The sequence below is a fragment of the Pan paniscus genome, chromosome 2 (genome assembly GCF_029289425.2).
Source record: "Pan paniscus chromosome 2, NHGRI_mPanPan1-v2.0_pri, whole genome shotgun sequence".
In the NCBI taxonomy this organism is placed as follows: Eukaryota; Metazoa; Chordata; class Mammalia; order Primates; family Hominidae; genus Pan; species Pan paniscus.
Window position 1 is genome coordinate 127,622,168 of NC_085926.1, and position 21,756 is coordinate 127,643,923.

Below are 21,756 nucleotides of genomic sequence, written 5' to 3' on the forward strand. Positions count from 1 at the left end.
AATACAGTAAAGCCTATGAGCCTGGAGGTGTGATAATTTCTTTACTTCTAGTTAAGTATGGGTCTGGAAGCTCAGGCCAGCACAGTACTAACAGGTCAAAGAAGGTCTATCAGTATTCACCAGCTGCGTTTAACATCTTTCACTTAAACCATACAAAGCCCTCTGAACGGAATCCAAAGCACCTTGAATGAATATAAAGAAAATGCTGGGTTGAAACCATGGCTCCAGAAATTCCTTTTCCATCTCTAGAGACACAGAACTCTGACCCTGACTTTCCACAACAAATTAATAAAGAATTTGATTTAATAGAAGTTTTGTTTTCACTTAAAAATTAGGTGGTAAGGTTTCAACTGAGTAAATATGTTTCTACAAAAACAACAAAAACCCTAATCCTGTACCACTAGCATCAACACTAGCTGCTGTTTGCTTAATTCTGTTTACTAGCATTTTCAGTATCTTCTAAGACAATCATCCTTACTGTAGAAAACTACAAATGAGCAGAAAAGAAAGCAAAAACTATCTGTAATCTCACCACTTAGAAGACCAAACAAACCGCTATTACCACTGTGATTTCCATCCCTTCAGTTTTAAAAAAATATATGTACAAGTATTTTGTTATTTCAAATCAGTTGTGATTTCAATTTGAAGGACTCTATAAGAGAATCCATATTTTGCCTTCCTTCTCTCAAAAATCACTTACTGTAACTGTATTCCCATAGTAATATATCTGATGTGGGCTTTTAAATATACCGAGCTACTAGATTGTGTGCAGTCTAAAATAAAATCTAGTAAGTTACTATTTTCTTCACAATTATACAGCTGAATGTTGGGGACTGCATATTCTTCCCTGGGTAGGTACAGTATTTAATCTTTTGTAAGATTAATGTTTGTTACAATTGTATAATTTTAAGTACAATTGTTGGCACTCACTGATATTTCCAGTGCTTCTTCTCTTTCTGAACACACATGGAAGACTACATTTCCCAGTTCCCTTTGCAAGGCCATGTGACTAGTTCTGACCAATGGGTTGTGGAAAAAAGGAAGTGAGTGTGTAACCTAAGTCAAAGCATTTAATTGCTAATGTGAAGCTCTTTTATCCTCTCTTACCCTACCACTGAGATCACTGAAGCATATGTTGAGACATGGTGCCATGGATCAAATCTGCTTTGATTGGATAAACCACTAAATGGAGGACAGCTGCCCTGGAGAGTTGTCTGGGCCTAAAGCAGACTTTGTGTGTGAGAAATGTTCATTGTATATTTATATAAAAGTAATGATTTTATCTTTTTGAAAAAAATTACCTTTTCACATTTTTAGAGGTTCCGCCAAGATGGCAATGAATTTATCTGACAGAACCAAGTAAACTGAGTTACTAGATAAATGTACCTCCTCATTGACTGTTTTAGCCTGGGTACATCTCTTCTTAGCTCCCAAAGGAAATCCTAAGTGGCAGTAGGACTTTAGTTTTGCTGACTTCCTTGTTCTCATTTGTTTCTTCTCTTGCTGACTTTTTGTTTCTGGTTTATGCATGGTCAGTAAGTTACTCCTCACTGATGGCAGCACTAATTGATAATTTGGTTTTATGGTTTGACCATTTGAGGTCTCTACAGAAGAGTGATAGATATCTATTCTCTGTTGAATGAGATATCAAAAAATAATCCAGCTTGTCAGACTTTTCTGTCCATTTGTCTATGTCGAGTGTAATTCAATTAAGAATTCTGGCTCTGCGTGGTGGCTCATACTTATAATCCCAGCACTTTAGGAAGGCTGAGGTGGGCAGATCACTTGAAGCCAGGAGATTGAGACCAGCCTGGGCAATGAAAGGGAACAGCTCTTTGAGATCTGGACCAGTGAGGTTTTGTGATTCTGTGTTTACTTTTGACCCGTGGCTAAAAAGTTGTAGAACTAAAGCCATAGGTCTTTATGTGTCCTGTAATTCAGAAACACCACAACAGCCAGGCGTGGTGGCTCATGCCTGTAATCCCAGCATTTTGGGAGGCTGAGGTGGGAGGATCACTTAAGGCCAGGAGTTTGAGACCAGCCTGGGCAACATAACAAGACCCTGTCTCTACAAAAATGATAAATAAAATTAGCTGGGCATGGTGGTACATGCCTGTAGTCCCAGCTACTTGGAAGGCTGAGGTAAAGGGATCATTTGAGCCTAGGAGTTTGAGCTGCAGTGAGCTATGATTTCAGCCTGGGTTTGAGTGAGACTCTATCTTTAAAAAACAAAACAGAAAGACCATGGCCTCTTGTTTGTAAGTATAAAACATTTTCCTACCTTTAGAGAGTATTAATAAATTAGATTATAATGTCTCCTAAATTAAAGGACCTCGGATCTCATTGGTTTTACAGAGCTAAATAAGCACATATATATATGTCAAACATCCCTACAAATCTAAGAAAAGAAAAAAGTGAACATCTGACACTTTAAATATGCTAGACAAAGAACAAAAGATTCTTCTTACAGATTCTATCAGATTGGAAACATTTTAAGAATCCAAATTCACATACTTAAGGTAAATATTTGGCAAACTGAGGCTAGTATCAGAGTTAACTATAATACTATATACAGTTTATTTTACTTGGGGTTTGTTTTTTCATGTAGAAAAAATTTAATCTGAACTTTGTAAACTTACTTATACAGGTTTAGTGATAAAATTAATATTACTCTTCTTTTGTAATGTTTAGTATTTTAAAAACGAAAGTTTGTGTTAATCTAAATTGAATTACAATGCTGACAAGCTTTTTATATCAATAGCAATTATGTGTCAGCTTAAATATCTCCAGGATCTTATGGTAATTTAAAAATCACAGACTAATGTTAAATGGAGCTAATTAATAAGTGATTTTTGGATGCCCAGATGAATTTCTAATTACAAGAGTAAAACATTGTTTAAACATAGTTTTAAGCTTACATACTTTTGCTTGTTTTGTATATGCTATTAGAGTGGTTATATCTTTGAGTAATGTTAACAAATGGCTTCATTTTTGCCTTGTTAAGAAGGTGTTAAAGAGATGTGTGTGACTATAGAAAGTCTGCTATGTGTATTTGTGAGCTTTACTAGTCTGCTAAGATGCTTGTGTATGACGTAGTTCTTATTATCCATTCTCTCTACCCAGTTTTCTCTCTGAAACAGAAGTCATAATTGATATAGGTGGTTATAACTACACTAGGAACAATAGTAACAGAGAAATATAAGGTGTAAGCCTTTTTGTTTTTAAAGGAAAAGGAGCATTTTTTTGTCCCAAAGTAAAGTGACAGTTTGTTAAAGAATGTAAAAGACAAATCATTTATTTATTTATTTATTTAAGATGGGGTCTTGCTGTGTTGCCCAGGCTGGAGTGCAGAGGTACCATCTCGGCTGACTGCAATGTCCATCTCCCGGGCTCAAGTGATCCTCCTACCTCAGCCTCTCAAGTAACTGGGACTGCAGGTGCACACCACCATGCCCAGCTAATTTTTGTATTTTTTGTGGAGATGGGGTTTCAGCATGTTTCCCAGGCTAGAAAGACAAATCTTAAAAAGTGAATTTGATTTGCCTTGTAAAATATACTACTGGGATGTGAAAAGAAGCCATGAAACATGTTAAAATTTTGGCAACATTTAATCAGCTTTGATGGGTTTGCGTCTTTGGTTTACTGATTAATGCCTTCATCTATAATATGAAAGATGATTCTTATTTGTGTATAATTTTCTTAGAGAGCACAATAATTCTCTGGCTTTATGTTGGATTATGTTCTAGATGATTAAATACAAAACAAACCAAACCAGAAAGAACAAAGGTTCTTTACTTGTGAAAGAGCTTAGGTTCTTTACAATTGTAGTACCTTATCTTTTATTCTCATTTTGATTAAATAATCAAAGTATTGTTTCTTATCCATGATACTAGCTTAATCAGGGGCCCAAATGTCCTTTGTTAACTCTTTCGATCTTGCCTTCCCCAAGATTGAATTTTTTTTTTTTTTTTTGAGACAGGGTCTCTCTGTGTCATCTAGGCTGGAGTGCAGTGCCTCAACCTTCCGGGCTCAAGTGATCCTCCCACCTCAGTCTCCCAAAGTACTGGGATTATAGGCATGAAACACTGTGCCCATCCCATGTTATCTTATTGTTCTATTTTTTGTGGCTATATGAGGAAGCCCTTTCACTTTCTCCTTAAACTACTTCTAACCCACATTTTAGTAGATTGATTCTGCCTCTGTGATCTGAATAAAACATTAAGTAGTATCTGATTTTCATGGAATACTGAGCATTCAGAAACATACTGAGTTTTCCTTAACTTCTTATGGCAATACTGTTATTTGCATAGGATCAATACCAATCTCATCTCCTTTTTATCAAGATATAATTGGATTTTGTAACTGTATATACTGGAATCTCATAAATGAGAACATCACATTTGAGAATAATTCTCATTGACAAACTACTTTAAGAAACAATAGTTGACTTTATATAGGGAGCCAACGCCTAAAAGAAAGTACTCCCAGGAACACTGGCCTGATTCCTGAGGTGGTAAGGAAAGTCACTTCCTGGCAAGCCTTAGAAAATACTGGGGACTTGAAGATGAGATTAATTCACCCAAATTTATAGGTACCACAGGTGAAATCTGGTGAGAGAGTTTCTCAGGTGTATTTTCCTAACCTTAGTATAGTAAATAATAAAGAGTGTTTAAAAGTCCAATCTGAATCCTTACGAAAACGTCCACACAGAAGTTAATTGTGTTGTCTTAGTAATTGCTCAAAACTGTATGGCTCTGGATTTGCAAAGATAGTTCAAGGATGCCCCTGTATGACTAACTAGCACTGTGGCTGCACCTGTGTGAATAATCAGGCCAAACCTAATGAGACTGTCAGAAACGTTTACACCTGAGTAACTTCAGTGTGCCTATGGGCTAGGTAAAGTCAGGTTAAGACCTGCTAGGCTGCATTCCCAGCAACTTCAGGTATTCTTAGTCACAAGATGAGATAGGAGGTCACCATGAGATACAGGTCATAAAGACCTTGCTGATAAAACAGGTTGCAGTAAAGAAGCCAGCTAAAACCCACCGAAACCAAGATGGCGATGAGAGTGACCTCTGTTCCTCCCCACTGCTACACTCCCACCATTAGCTCCAAGGCAGTGTACAAATGCCAAGGCAATGTCAGGAAGTTACCCTATATTGGTCTAAAAAGGGGAGGCATGAATAATCTACCCCTTGTTTAGCATATAATCAAGAAATAACCATAAGAATGGGCAGCCCCTGGGGCTGCTCTGCCTATGGAGGCCATTCTTTTATTCTTTTACTTTCCTAATAAACTTGTTTTTACTTTACTCTGTGGACTTGCCCTGAATTATTTCTTGTGCGAGATCCAAGAACCCTCTCTTGGGGTTTGGATTGGGATGGCTTTCTGGTAACAAGACTAACTATTTTGTGATCAAGAATAACATTTGGAGATATTTGGGAGGCTGAGATGGGAGAATCACTTAAGCCCAGGAGTTGAAATTTGCTTTGAGTTGTGATTGTGCCACTGCACTCCAGCCTGGGTGACAGAGTGAGACCCTGTCTCTTAAAAAAAAAATCATAATTAATAATAACCTTTGAAAATTATTCTTGATCACAAGAGAGATGGGAGACTATCAGCAAAATTTATGGAAGACCAAAATGGTAGAAGATTTTGAATGTCCTTTCAAGGGAATGCTGGGTGTTGTCTATTGGACCCTTTGAAGTTATCTGATTGAATAAAGATGTGAATCTTTGTCTTTGGCTAGGTTGTTTCCCAAGTCTTTAGAGACAGAAATTGCCTCATGGACAGTGTTTGTGATGCAATGTGTATTAGTCTGTTCTCATGCTGCTAATAAAGACATACCGAAGACTGGGTAATTTATAAAGGAAAGAGGTTTAACTGACTCGCAGTTCCACAGGGCTGGGGAAGCCTTGGGAAACTTACAATCATGGCGGAAGGGGAAGCAAACACATCCTTTCTCACATGGTGGCAACAAGAAGTGCCAAGCAAAAGGGGGAAAGCCCCTTTTAAAACTATCAGATCTCATGAGAACTCACTAGCATGAGAACAGCATGAGGGTAACTGGCCCTGTGATTAAATTACCTCCCACCAGGTCCCTCCAACAACACATGGGGATTATGGGAACTACAATTCGAGATTTGGGTAGGGACACAGCCAAATCATATCATTCTGCCCCTGACCCCTCCCAAATCTCATGTCCTCACATTTCAAAACCAATCATGCCTTTGAGGACTAAGCTCTGATTTTTGTAAATCTTGCCCAAATTCCTATCTAAGGAGTTTCGGGAGTCATGCCCTACAAACCATAAATTCTCATCAGCTGGGTTTTATTTAACCCCATGTATCATGACTTACTTTCCAATCTGACTCTGGCATAACGTTATGTGACAAAGAAGAAAATCAAAATATTTTACCCCAAAACATATTTCTCTGCCATATTTTGAAATGGCCTTGCAAAGCCATGCTTTGTAGGGGTAAAATCTGCATCTGTAAAGAATCTCTATTAAACAGCTAGATCTTTTTCTTCCAGGCCCTCCCAATCCTGAAGAGATTAACTGAGAGTCTAGCACCTTTTAGAGGTCTGAATAGGAAACATTTGTCACCTATTGTCTCTAAGGGCAGCTACTATGAGACTTCAAAAGAACCTTGGTCTCCACCATCTTTTATCTTAACCTGAACATTTCCTTTCTATTAATCCCAGGTCTTTAGACAAACTCAACCAATTGTAAACCAGAAAATGTTTAAATCTGCCTATAGCCTGGAAGCCCCTGCTTCGAACTCTCCCACCTTTGTGGACCAAACCAATGTATTTCTCAAATGTATTTGATTGATGTCTCATGCTTCCCTAAAATGTACAAAACCAAGCTGCAACCCAACTATCTTGGGCACATGTTCTCAAAACCTCCTGAGGGCTGTGTCATGGGCCATGGTCACTCATATTTGGCTCAGAATAAATCTATTCAAATATTTTACAAAGTATGACTCTTTTTGTTGACACCTTCCCAACAGTCCCCGAAAGTCTTAGCTCATTTCAGCATTAACTCAAAAGTCCACAGTCCAAAGTCTCATGTGAGACAAGGCAAAGTCTTTTCCGCCTATGAGCCTGTAAAATAAAAAGCAAGTTAGTTACTTCCTAGATACAATGGGGGTACAGGCATTGGGTAAATACACCCATTCCACATGGGAGAAACTGGCTAAAATAAAGGGGCTACAGGCCCCATACAAGTCCAAAAATCCAGCAGGGCAGTCAAATCTTAAAGCTCCAAAATGATCTCCTTTGACTCTATGTCTCACATCCAGGTCACATTGATGCAAAAGGTGAGCTCCCATGGCCTTGGGCAGCTCCACCCCTGTGGCTTTGCAGGGTACAGCCCTGCTCCTGGGTGCTTTCATGGGGTGGCGTTAGGTGTCTGCAGCTTTTCCAGGTGCATAGTGGAAGCTGTCAGTGGATCTACCATTCTGGGGTCTGGAGAATGGTGGCCCTCCTCTAGCAGCTCCACTATGCAGTGCCCCAGTGGGGACTCTGCGTGGGGGCTCCAACCCCACATTTTCCTTCCGCACTGCCCTAGCAGAGGTTCTCCGTGAGGGCTCTGCCCCTGCAGCAAACTTTTGCCTGGACATCCAGGCGTTTCCATACATCCTTTGAAATCTAGGTGGAGGTTCCCAAACCTCCATTCTTGACTTTTGTGTACCTACAGGCTCAACACCACATGGAAGCTACCAAGGTATAGGGCCTTCACCCTCCAAAGCCATGGCCTGAACTGTATCTTGGCCCTTTTTAGTTAAGGGTGGAGCAGCTGGGATGCAGACCACCAAACCTGTGGGCTGTACACAGCAGGGGGGTCCTCGGCCTGGCCCACGAAGCCATTTTCTCCTCCTAGACCTCTAGGCCTGTGATGGGAGGGGCTGTTGCAAAGGTCTGTGACATGCCCTGGAGACATTTTCCCCATTGTCTTGGTGATTAACATTCAGTTCCTTGTTACTTATGCAAATTTCTGCAGCAGGCTTGAATTTCTCAGCAGAAAACGGGTTTTTCTTTTCTTCTGCATCACCAGGCTGCAAATTTTCCAAACTTTTATGCTCTGCTTCCTCTCAAACACTTTGCCACTTAGAAATTTCTTCTGCCAGATATTGTAAATAATCTCTCTCAAGTTCAAAGTTCCACAGATCCTTAGGGCAGGGGCAAAGTGCCGCCAGTCTCTTTGCTAACACATAACAAGAGTCACCTTTGTTCTCGTTGTCAACAAGTTCCTCATCTTCATCTGAGACCATCTCAGCCTGGACTTTATTGTCCATATCACTATCAGCATTTTGGTCAAAGCCATTCAACAAGACTCTAGGAAGTTCCAAACTTTCCTGCATCTTCCTGTCTCCTGAGCCCTCCAAGTCTCTAGGAAGTTCCAAACTTTTCCACATTTTCCTATCTTCTTCTGAGCCCTCCAAACTGTTCCAACCTCTGTTACCCAGTTTCAAAACTGCTTCCACATTTTTGGGTATCTTAATAGCAGTACCCCACTCTACTGGTACCAATTTACTATATTAGTCAATTTTCATACTGCTATGAAGAAATACCCAAGACTGGGTCATTTATAAAGAAAAAGAGGTTTAATGGACTCATAGTTCCACATGGCTGGGGAGGCCTCACAATCATGGTGGAAGGCGAAGGAGGAGCAAAGGCACGTCTTACTTGGCGGCAGGCAAGACAGCATGTACAGGGGAACTGCTCTTTATAAAACCATCAGATCTCATGAGAACTCACTATCACGGGAACAGCATGAGGGTAACTCCCTCATGATTAAATTACTTCCCACTGGGTCCCATGACACATGGAGATTATGGGAACTACAATTCAAGATGAGATTTGGGTGGGGACATAGCCAAACCATATCACAATGTAAATGAATTCTGTCTGGGAGAGAATATAAATCTCTTTGAGTCCAATTCTCATTTGGACTGATTTTAACATTTTATTGGTTCTTTCATTAATTAGTGAGCTAAAATTCTCTGTGTGCTCAATTTGTACATGAGTTATAATTTTACCTTAAGAAAATAACCTTTCACATTTGGGTCTGTACTTTTTCTTTTTTAAAGCAACTAATTAAAAAGTAATTGTTTAGTTAGAGTTAGCAAGCTAAAGCCCTCTGCCTATTTTCTTAAGGCCTGTACAAAAGAGCTACAAAATATTTTTACATTTTTAAGGAGTTGTAAAAAACAATAAAGAATACATTACAGAGAACATACAAGGGCCTCAAAGCTTAAGATATCTAGTATCTGGCCCTTTATAAAAAAAGTTATCTGCAAATCCCTGCTTTATTTTAATATAAGCAATCAACTTGACAATATAGAAGAAGGTGAGAATTAAATCAACATTTCAGTAGCAAAGTCAAGTTAGGACCCAGACTGCGAAAATCTGTTCTTTAACTAAAAGACTATCCAGATATGTAGCAGGGGTATTTTATTTGATTACATGGAAGATTTCCTTTGAAAAAAAGGAAAGAAACTTTTAGGCCGGGCACAACGGCTCATGTCTGTAACTGCAGCATTTTGGGAGGCCAAGGCAGAGTATCAGAGGCTTTTGAATAGGGGCTGGGTAAAATAACACTGAGACTTACTGGGCTGCACTTCCAGAAAGTTAGACATTTTAAGTCACAGGATGAGATAGGAGGTCAGAACAAGATACAGGTCATCAAGACCTTGCTGATAAAATAGGCTGCAGTAAAGACGCCAGCCAAAAGTTCATTATATGCTAATTACAATGCATTAGCATGCTAACAGACACTTCCACAAGTGCCATGACAGTTTACAAATGCCATGGCAACGTCCAGAAGTTACCCTATATGGTCTAAAAGTGGGAGGAACCTTGAGTTCAGGGAATTGCCCACCCCTTTCTCAGAAAACTCATTAATATTCCACCCCTTGTTTCACATATAATCAAGAAGTAACAATACATATCCTTAGTTGAATAGCTCAAGCCACTGCTGTCTATGGAGCAGCCATTCTTTTATTCCTTTACTTTCTTAATAAACTTGCTTTCACTTTATGGATTTGCCTTGAACTCTTTCCTGACAAGATGCAAGAACCCTCTCTTGGGGTCTGGATTGGGACCCCTTTCCTGGGTAACCAGAGGACTGCTTGAAGCCAGGAGTTCCAGACCAGGCTGGGCAACATAAAGAGAATCCATCTCTATCAAAACTAACAACAGCAAAAATTAGCAGGGTATGGTGTGGGGCATGCCTTGTAGTCTCAGCTACTTGGGGAGGCTTAAGGTAGAAAAACAGCTTGGGCCCAGGAGGTTGAGACTGCAACTGCACTCCAGCCTGGGAGACAGAGTGAAATCCTGTCCCTAAAACAAATAAATGAAACAAAACAAAAAAACCTTAGGTATTACTTTATAAAGGAGCTGTCCATTACTATTTTTTTCACTGAGTATTTTCACACTTCTCATCATTGATGGAAGTTTACTTAATATACCCTTAAGACAAAAACAAAACTGAACACAAATTTCACTGGAATCTAATTTATGGTCGGGTACTGTGGCTCATGCCTGTAATCCTAGCACTTTGGGAGGCTGAGGCAGGATGATCACTTGAGCTCAGGAGTTCCAGACTAGCTTAGGAACATAGTGAGACCTTGTCTCTAATCTTTATTTTTTAAAAAGAAAATTAAAAAAAAATCTAATGTATTAAATAAATCGGCATATTGCTAAATAAATCTGGGTAATAAAAAAGACAAAAAAACCTATTAAGTTCAAAATCATCTCTGTCAAAATATTTTTTCCTCAGTAATACAAACCTAATACTAGTCATCTTTACTGTGTTAGACACTGTTGAATATTGGGAGATGCTGAAAATTTCACAGGGAAATAGATTTTACCCTTCCAAAATTTCTGGGAAAAAGATGTCTTTTAAAAATCTTTTTTTTTTTTTTTTTTTTTTTTGAGACGGAGTCTTGCTCTGTTGCCAGGTTGGAGTGCAATGGTGCAATCTCGGCTCACTGCAACCTCTACCTCCTGGGTTCAAGTGCTTCTCCTGCCTCATCCTCCGGAGTAGCTGGGATTGCAGGTGCACGCCACCATGCCTGGCTAATTTTTGTACTTTTAGTAGAGATGGGGTTTCATCAGGTTGGTCAGGCTGGTCTCGAACTCCTGACCTCGTGATCTGCCTGCCTCAGCCTCTCAAAGTGCTGGGATTACAGGCGTGAGCCACTGCGCCCAGCCAAAAAAAAAAAAATCTCTTTATTATACCACATTTTAAACACTGGAAAAGCAGCTTTGATTAACTCATGGCCCATACAATGATATACCCTCCCCCATTATTCGGAAGCAAATCCTTGACAAAAGATGTTCTTAATAAAAGCCAATACTAGTTCCAGAGGCTTTCATATCATTAAAATCTACCTCTACTGTCAGATGTCATCAATATGACTTTACTTTCTGGATAAAATTCTTAATGCTCTAATGCTCAGGATCCTTACTTCTCTTTCCACTCTATTTTATTCATGAAGGATCCAGTGGGGAAAACTGTCCAAAGGCCAGGGAATTTTATCTGTTCCCACAGACTGGCTTTCTTGATGCTGATGTCTGATGACTGAGTGAATAAGTTTTTCCGAAAGTGGCAAAAGATGGGAAAATAAAAGTTGAGTCAAGGAAAAAAGATAAATCTAATAATCAATTAACATCCGCAGTCACTGAAAACAGAGAACAGATCTACAAAGAAGGCATTAAGAATAAAATGTGGCAAATCAGTTGGCTGTGCATTACTCAAGAAGTCTCTTCTGTTCTCTCTCACCTGGCAATCACACTTCAGCTAGAAAGTCCCTAATTGCATTAACCTCCTGCTGGGATTCAGTAAGACGTAGATTTTGTTTGACTTCAGCAGCTCTCTTTATGTAAAAGCGAACCCCCATAACCAGCCAGTGGGTGGAGGAACGGAAAAATGACAAAGCAAGGAAATGGAAAGAAGTTTAAAATCTTTTGAAATTATTGTGGTCATATGAATATATAAATAAGGCAAGTACTTTATTTCATTGCTTAGAACCAATTAGTTCAGAAAGGAGGGCAAGAGAGGCTTTTGTTTAGTGCCAGAATTATGAAATTTCAGGAAAGAATACAGGCACTGACCTTTAGACACTAAATTATGTCTTGCTTTCCAAGAAATACAGTAAGTAACAAAGACTGCTTATTTAGGTACTGCCTACCTCAATGGAATCATGTACCACAATGTCATGTACCACCCAGGGGACTCAAAGGTGCTGCAGAGAGCTGTTTTGAAATTGCAAAACATCATATAAAGCCATGATGGTAGTACCACCTCCAGACTCAAAGATGGGCCAGGTAATTTCCAAGTACTACTTACAAAGCAACTGGACAGGCACACCAAAACTTATTTCATAAAATAAAATGATTCACCTGATTCTTGTTTTTTAAAAAATAGAAAAAAAAATTTTTTAAATAAAATGGTATAATAAAATAATATTTTTAATGTCCTGAGAAATAGTATAGAATAGTGGTCTCCAAACCTGAGGTCCATAAAGAATCAATTGTTTTCAGGATTTGCAAAGGCCCAACAGAAAATGTATGTTTACCTTTAATAAAGTTGGATAGGCAGATTTAAATAATATGTAACTTTGTCCAGAATTATAACTTCCCCAGGTGGTATCATTCTACCAGTGCTGTTTAGAAATGCCAACTGACTACTGGTCCCCAATTATGTTTTTTTTTTTTAAGAGAAAATAATACATGTTGCTGTAACATTTTCATAATAATAGGTTTATGAGAAAGAAAAAAAGAATCTCTGGTGGGGACCAGTTGATTTAAGTTTTATTTTCCAAGTGAGGCCATACCTTCAATCTTAAAAAATATATATTGAGAAATTTCAAAAGTATAAAGTAAATCATTAAAATTTCCCCAAGCATCACAATTCAGTTCTGTATTGCTGGAAAACTACCACTTGAAAGTAATATATAGGTAAACCATGTTGCTTTTAAAAATGCTGTTTACCATAGTGAAGAGCTATTTCAGGCTGAATGCCATGAATGTCAGAGGTACATAAACCATTTCTTGAAATCCTTAGTTGATAGCTCTTTTATCATTTCCAAATCCCAGGTGAACAAAATACCAAGTATGTTGTCTCAGTTATGAAAAATAAACATTTTCTATATTATCAGAAAATATGAAGATTGTTAAAAAAGAAAAATGGCATTTGATGGGCTATTTCAAGTCCATGTAAAAACAAGGATTTGAGGCGGGTAGATCACTGGATATCAGGAGTTCGACACCCGCCTGGCTAACATGGTGAAACCCCGTCTCCACTAAAAATACAAAAATTAGCTGGGCGTGGTAGCGTGCGCCTGTAATCTCAGCTACTTGGAAGGCTGAGGCAGGAGAATCGCTTGAACCCGGGAGGTTGAGGTTGCAGTGGGCCGAGATTGCATCGCTGCACTCCAGCCTGAGCAACAGAGCGAGACATTGTCTCAAAAAACAAAATAAAACAAAAACCACAAGGATTTATCTCAATTTGTTCTTTTCACAGTATTACTAGCCATAGATGGCTTGGGAGCGGGGATAAACCCACATACAAAAACCCACATACAAAGGCTTCATTCTTTGTTACTTAATTTTCCACTAAATTGCATAGAGCTTGTGGTTCCAAAAATTGTTTAAGAATAGCCATCTGACTCGAAGAGATGTAACCAAGAAAGAATAGGAAGGTGAAAACAGATATGATAGATATTAACTGGCTACTTATGGAAATCCAACTCTTTCCAAGCTTCTTAAAATGTGTTAACAAAAAGCATCCAAATGGCCAATTTCTCATTGCTATACCTTTTCTCTTAAAATACAACTACAACTACAGTATTCTGCTGTTTGACATCATTAAGCTCAGACAACAGGCCTTATAAGTAAGTACAGTAAGATGGGGTTGGGAGAGTGCTAGTCTGCATAGGAGACAGACTTGAGTCATTGCTCTGCCAGTCATCAGCTGTGGGACTTGTATGATTTATGGGGCTTAAAATGAATCAAGATTTAGTACCTAATAAATAGGAATTGAGTTTGCAAGGTTGAGGCTGGAGATGAAAAACTAGAGAAAGCATAACTATGATAGCTGAAGAGACAAGAAGAATTGCCAAAGGATAGTGAAATAATAATATTCGGCTATTAACACCAGTATAGAGCATATACTTAAAAATACTGTTGAATGAGTGAATGAATAAATGAGGAGGAGAATTTGGGGAATTAGCTGAAGTTTAGGGTAAAGAAAATGATAAAGACATTTTACTCTGCTGTAGATTAGATGATCTCATAGTTGCTATTAACTTGCCTTTCATTTCTTCCTGAGACATTATGTTTTAAGGCATTTTGCCTTCTTTGGTAGTTTTAACCTGAGAGGGCAAAGGCTTAAAGAAGAGACGTGAGACCAGAGGGGAGATTACTAAAACATGATACGGAGAAGTAGAGTAGTGGCAGAAGAAATGTAAAAGAAAAGGCTTAGCAGTACTTCTGAAGGAGAAACCAGTAAGATTTGTTGATTGTACACTGGAGATGGAGAAGAATGAATGAAAGATAAGGTCTATGTTTCCATCCTAAGAGAATGATGATGCAATTCAAACAGGGAAGATGAAAAACAGCTTTGTTTTGGGAAAGAAAATTATGATTTCGAATTTAGATATTTTGAACTGCAGTAAGGGGAAAACAGTCACTTAGGAATGATTGGAAAGAAGCTGGAATTTTGATCCAAAGAAAAGGATCTTCCAGAGACAGTTCTATAACCTGGTATCAACACTTAACATAAGATGACAAATATGAAGCCATATACAGTATTCCTATGCTCTTTGGCCCAGTGCTTGTGTCTACATCAGATGGGAGGAGCATTTTTTATTTGTTTATTTTTTGAGACAGAGTCTCACTCTATTGCCCAGGCTGGAGTGCAGTGGTGTAATCTCAGCTCACTGCAACCTCCGCCTCCCAGGTTCAAGTGATTCTCCTGCCTCAGCCTCCTGAGTAGCTGGGATTACAGGCACATGCCACGACGCCAGGCTAATTTTTGTATTTTTAGTAGAGATGGGGTTTCACCATGTTGGCCAGGCTGGTCTTGAACTCCTGACCTCAGGTGATCCTCCCACCTCGGCCTCCCAAAGTGCTGGATTACAGGTGTGAGCCACTACACTCGGCCCGGGCAGAACATTTTTAAGGGAACAATTCTGCTGAGGCCAAAACAGCTTTTAAGGACTCCAACCTCATATCAGGCTTATACTAATCACAACAGCTGAATAAGAATCTGTACTGACCTGAAAATTAGCACAAGCAGATGTTCACTGTCACAAGTTGGAGCCAGAAGACAACTTATTCCTAGACCTTGATTGAGCTGATTCAATGTGTACACAATAGGTGTATACCAGGGACAGTAATTATTCTAATCACAAAGGGGAAAAGGAAGAAGACATAATACCTTCTACTGGGGTCAACAGATAATTCTAATAGAGAAAGTATAGAAAATTAATGTCCCTTTAGATCCTAATTTAGATGTCAATGTTTACTTAAAAAAATTCCAAGCTATAAAAGAATGGGATCAAACGAGTGCTGTGCAAATGGCATCAGGGTACTAGAGGCATTATTCCTACCCTTGATATCTATACAGCTGGGGTTCTCACTCTCTAGTGAGGAACGAAAAGGAGGAGAGGAAAGAGCAGAGAGAGGTGGAATATGCCTGGAGACTCTGGTCTTAACCAGTTACTCTTGACATTTTGGCCACTATGGCATCCAAGGGTTCCAGCATCCTCCTCTCAAGTCTTTGTGACAAATAATGTTCTCTTATATTTCCAAAACCAGTAGGGGTCTGGGGGTGAGGCAGGGGAGTAGTGTGGGGAGGAAGAGGAGTTGATAATTTCCTGGAGATCTGAAGTGCTGCTGACTGCATTTTATAATTCAAGAGTTTTCACAAAACATGACTCATTCTTTGAATACCTGTAAGCCTTCAAATCTTGATTTTATTTATCAGAATTTGACAACAGATGTCATGCTCATTGGCCTGACTTCTTTATACTTAACCTATTTGAAACACTTTTTTTTTTTTTTTTTTTTTTGAGATGGAGTCTTGCTCCGTCACCCAGGCTGTGCAGTGGCGCCATCTCGGCTCACTGCAAGCTCCGCCTCCCGGGTTCACGCCATTCTCCTCTTGAGTAGCTGGGACTACAGGCGCCCGCCACCACGCCCACCTAATTTTTTGTATTTTTAGTAGAGACGGGGTTTCACCATTTTAGCCAGGATGGTCTCGATCTCCTGACCTCATGATCTGCCTGCCTCAGCCTCCCAAAGTGCTGGGATTACAGGTGTGAGCCACCGCACCCGGCCTTTTTTTCTTTTTTTTTTGAGACAAAGTCTCACTGTCGCCCAGGCTGGAGTGCAGTGGCACCATCTCAGCTCACTGCCCCCTTTGCCTCCCAGGTTCAAGCGATTCTCCTGCCTCAGCCTCCCAAGTAGCTGGGATTACAAGCGTGCGCCACCATGCCTGGCTAATTTTTGTATTTTTAGTAGAGACGGGGTTTCACCATGTTGGCCAGGCTGGTCTTGAACTCTTGACCTCAAGTGATCCACCCACCTCGGCCTCCCAAAGTATTGGGATACAGGCATGAGCCACTGCGCCTGGCCAAAACACTTTTTTATTTTTTATTTTTTGAGATGGAGTCTTGCTCTGTCACCCAAATTGGAGTGCAGTGCGCGATCTCGGCTTACTGCAACCTCTGCCTCCTGGGTTCTCAGTGATTCGCCTGCCTCAGCCTCCTGAGTAGCTGGGACTACAAACGTGCACCACCATGCCCTGCTAATTTTTGTATTTTTAGTAGAGACAGGGTTTCACCATGTTGGCCAGGCTGGTCTGGAACTCTTGACCTCAGGTGATGCTCCCACCTCAGCCTCCCAAAGTGCTGGGATTACAGGTGTGAGCCACTGCACTTGGCTTGAAACATTTTATTAAAAAATAAAAAATATAACAATAAAGTGACTCACTCCAAAAAGGAAGAGAAGAAACCCTGTACTGAGCTTTCTGTACTCCATCTGAGTACAGACTTCCTACTAGCATTCAAGTGGATACATTAACACAGGAAACTCCTAAACTTTTAGAAGTGAAATTAGGACCAAGAGCCACAGTTCAACCACCTATTTAATGGTCAACAATGATTGAAATTGTTCATAAAATAAGGCTTCCTAAAGTCTATACAAGACAAAGTCATTTCCTTATTTTTATTTCATTTATTTCATTATTTTTTTAGAGACAAGGTCTTGCACTGTTGCACAGGCTGGAGTGCAATGGCTATTCACAGGTGTGATCATAGCTCACTGCAGCCTCAAACTCCTGGGCTCAAGCAATCCTCCTGCCTCAGCCTCTTGAGTGGCTGGGATTACTGGCACAAGACACCACACCTAGCAAGACAAAGTCATTTTTAACTGGAGGGGGAAAAAAAAAGGCAGTGTTTGAGGGGGATAGATATGAATGACTGGGCAGCGTAGAAATAGGGCAAAACCAGATTTAGAAGTTGGTGATGAGAAAATACCCCTCATATACTGTTGCCATCTGTTTACATCTCAGCTCCCCTACTAGACAGTGAACTCCTTCAGGGAGCTCATGGCCCTATATTCACTTCTAGTTCTCCAGTAATAGGTGGACAGTATGGGCTCAATAAATATCTGTTGGATGAGTCAGTAAGAAATAAAAGCATAAATCATATCACCTCAAATACATGCTTATATTAAAAAGTGGAGATATATTTAAAAAATTCAAAATCCCAAATGAGAATTGAAAGGGACCTTAAAAGATGGTCTACCCATGGTTAAATTTATTAGAAATGTCAAAGGGGAAAAATCATTCAAAATTAAAATTAGGAGACAAATTTATCACATATGACTAAGAAGCAATAAATGTGGAAGACCTCTGTTTTCAAGCCATTATTTAGAAAATCAACATGGAATAGTCTTTAGTTTGCTACTGACTTTGGCAGTCACTTGGGAAATAAACATCGTCCATCTTTCCATTAATATATTCCAACAAAATTACTTTTACTTTCTTATAATTTGATTAAAATTTTATTGCAAACATTTTAAAGTTAAAATTGGTCAGACGTGGTGGCTCACGCCTGTAATCCCAGCACTTTGGGAGGCCGAGGCGGGCGGATCATGAGGTCAGGAGATCGAGACCATCCTGGCTAACACGGTGAAACCCCATCTCTACTAAAAATACAAAAATTAGCTGTGCGTGGTGGCATGTGCCTGTAATTCCAGCTACTCGGGAGGCTGAGGCAGGAGAATTGCTTGAACCCAGGAGACGGAGGTTGCAGTGAGCCGAGATCACACCACTGCACTCCAGCCTGGTGACAGAGCAAGACTCAGTCTCAAAAAAAAAAAAAAGGTAAAATTGAGACGACTGCTAAAGCTTTACAGGATATTATAGAATTTGTAAAGCACTAAGGTAGAGGATGAGAAAAAAAAAGTCCTAATTAAAATTACTAGTAATTTAGTGCTTTGTCTTGCACGTTGAGAGGAAAATTTTAGTAAGACAAAACTATTCACGATTAATTGATAACAAATGTTCTTTAGTATCTTTTTATAAACAAAACAAACATTGGGATATTATCAGGAATTTCATTCATTCTTTCCAACTATTAGGAGCTTTGTTTCCTCTTGGGGGGTTTTATGTTGTAATTATATTAACATTTCTGATATAATATTCTAATATAGGGTAATATTAATACTTCCTTCCTTGAATTTTAATTTCAAAGAATGCCTAAGACATCCTAATTCTTAAAATGTACTGCAATGTAACAAGAGCTTTGTCTGATTTAGATTAAAATCTAAGATTTTTTTGTATCTAACTCAGATTTGCTAGTGAACCTAGTTGCATGTAGTTTGCATCCTGTTTGCTTTTTCTTTAACTGAAAACTGTTAAAAATAATTGCCCTTTCCATAAATCACATAAATGTGGTACAGCTGAATCACATAATGTGATGACCTCTGCTTTTCATTTAATATCTCTAGATTCCAACTCTGTTGCTCAAAATTTTAATTATTCTTTTCAGCTGTTTGACATCTTCAACTGACTAAGCATGTCAATATTTTTAGCCCAGGAATTAATGAAGAGGTTGAACTGGACAGGGAGTATCCTGAAGCAAGCCATTAGAGACCTTGTTCCAGGCTGACATTTATCTAAATTAGTAATCTTCACTCATTCATTCACTTATTCAGTTACAAATAATCAGTTATTACTTTCCCCCAAAGATATCACAAAAGTCTCTGTTAAATGACTGCTGAAATCCGGCATACCCTAGGTCTTCAGAGCATCTCTAACCTACTACTACAGTAATCCTATCAAAAAAGGAAATGGGTTTAATCTCGGATAATTTAAATTTAGAAAATCTGTTTAATATCCTAGTAATTAGGGCTTCTTTTATAATAAAGTATTTATGTACTCTTAACCACTGGTCTTTACTGGTAATAACTAAATGCTAAGGAGGCTGAAATTTGTCTATTTTTCAAATAATTAAGAGTACTCAGAAAATACCTTTGCATATCTAATTTTAAGATTAAATAACTAAACTTGAGCATTACAGTTTTACCATAAGACTCGTGATGTTTAAAGAAACTTTAGATTGTCCGGGTGTAGTGGCTCATGCCTGCAATCCTAGCACTTTGGAAGGCTGAGGTGGGCAGAATGCTTGAGCCCAGGAGTTTGAGACTAGCCTGGGCAACATGGTGAGACCCCATCTCTACAAAAACTTAAAAAAAAAAAATAGCTGGGCATGGCATGGTGGGCTTCTATGCCTATAGTCCCACCTACTTGGGAGGCTGAGGTGGGAGGATCACCTGAGCCCAGGAGGCCCAGGTTGTGGTGAGCTGAGATTGTGCCACTGCACTCCAGCCTGAGCGACAGAGCGAGACTTGCCTCAAAAAAAAAAAAAAAAAAAAAAAGAGAGAGAGAGAAACTTTAGATCATCAAGGCTAACACCATTTACTTTTCTTTGGTTAGTCCATGATCCTGAGGTCCAAGTTTTTTGTTGCTACACAATAAAAATTTATTTTACACCATAAATCTATACTAGGTAGGTAAAATAAAAATAACTAGAAATGAAGAACATTCTGTTTAGATACCATCTGAAGTGTCAACGAATACATACTGACTTCTGCTTGTATTTTTGGGCTTCAGGCTCTTTATCCTCAGAAGACTGACACTCTCAAGTGGGAGGACAAAGCAGCATAAGAACAATAATGCACACTGATAATGGCAGAGAGTCAGAATTGAGGACGATGTCTATCTAGCAATAGGCTTTCATGGTGACCAAAATTCCCAGTGGATATTAAAAAACTGTGTCAGTAGCCGGGCGCGGTGGCTCACACCTGTAATCCCAGCACTTTGGGGGGCTGAGGCAGGCAGATCACAAGGTCAGGAAATGGAGACCATCCTGGCTAACATGGTGAAACTCCGTCTCTACTAAAAATACAAAAAATTAGCTGGGCATGGTGGCATGTGCCTGTAGTCCCAGCTACTCGGGAGGCTGAGGCAGGAGAATCGCTTGAACCCGGGAGGTGGAGGTTGTGGTGGGCTGAGATCGCGCCACTGCTTTCCAGCCTGGGCGACAGAGCGAGATTCCATCTCAAAACAAACAAACAAACAAACAAAAACTGTGTAAGTACTAAAAAGATCTGCTTCCAGGTTAAAGGTCTCTGCTTTTGAACTATCTTGTGAGGTTTGTAAGGCAGCAATTATTCCATTTTATTTTTCCAAATTTTTAAGTTTTTTGAGATGGGGGAATAGGGACGGTCTCATTATGTTGGCCAGGCTAGTCTTGAACTCCTGGGCTCAAGTGATTCTGCCTCGGACTCCCAAGTACCTGGGACTACAGGTGCAAGCAAGTGTGCCCCGCTATCATTCCATTTTAAATACGAGGAAAGTGAGGCTCATGAGAAGTTGGAATTCTTTAAAGACTGAGGACTAGTGAGAAGTTAAGCTAAATCTGGAGCTCAGATATTCTAAATCCAAGTTCACGGTTTTTATGACTATACTACGTCTTCTCCCATGGCCAATCCTAAGTGGTCAGTCAACAGTAACAACTCTCAGCCTATTTATGCTAAATGCGAAAAACAACTCTACTTAAAAGTAACAGGCTTTACAGAGGCACCAATTATATACAGGTCAGCAACTACAGAAAGAAGATATTGAATCTAATGGGAAACTCTCTCTGTAAAAGACACTAAGTCCAGGATATTTGTGGCCCAAGTCTTTCTCCCACCAAAATTTCAAGAAATCTATATTCTCAGCCATGTTCCATTTTATTTTATTTTATTTTTTTGAGATGGAGTCTCGCTCTGTTGCCCAGGCTGGAGTGCAGTGGCACAATCTCAGCTCACTGCAACCTCCGCCTCCCAGTTCAAGCGATTCTCCTGCCTCAGCCTCCAGAGTAGCTGGGATTACAGGCGCCTGCCACCATGCCCGGCTAATTTTTGTATTTTTAGTAGAGACAACGTTTTACCATGTTGGCCAGGCTGGTCTTGAACTCCTCACCTCAGGTGATCCGCCTGCCTCAGCCTCCCAAAGTACTAGGATTACAGGTGTGAGCCACTGCACCAAGCCATGTTCAATTTTATATCCATGTGTAGTTTCATGAATGCAGACTGATGCACTCCAGAATCACTTGCTGCTTAATAAGCATTCAGTCTATGTCCAAAGTTTATTTAATTCTCATGTCTGTAAGAAAATAATCAGTTTTG

General features: G+C 39.5%; 1 protein-coding gene across 13 annotated transcripts in view; it reads right to left on the reverse strand.

The window, feature by feature from the left end:
• TMCC1 (transmembrane and coiled-coil domain family 1) overlaps positions 1-21,756 on the reverse strand; it is a 246,278-nt gene that overhangs the window by 42,050 nt on the left and 182,472 nt on the right. The gene's annotated exons all lie outside the window — the stretch shown is intronic.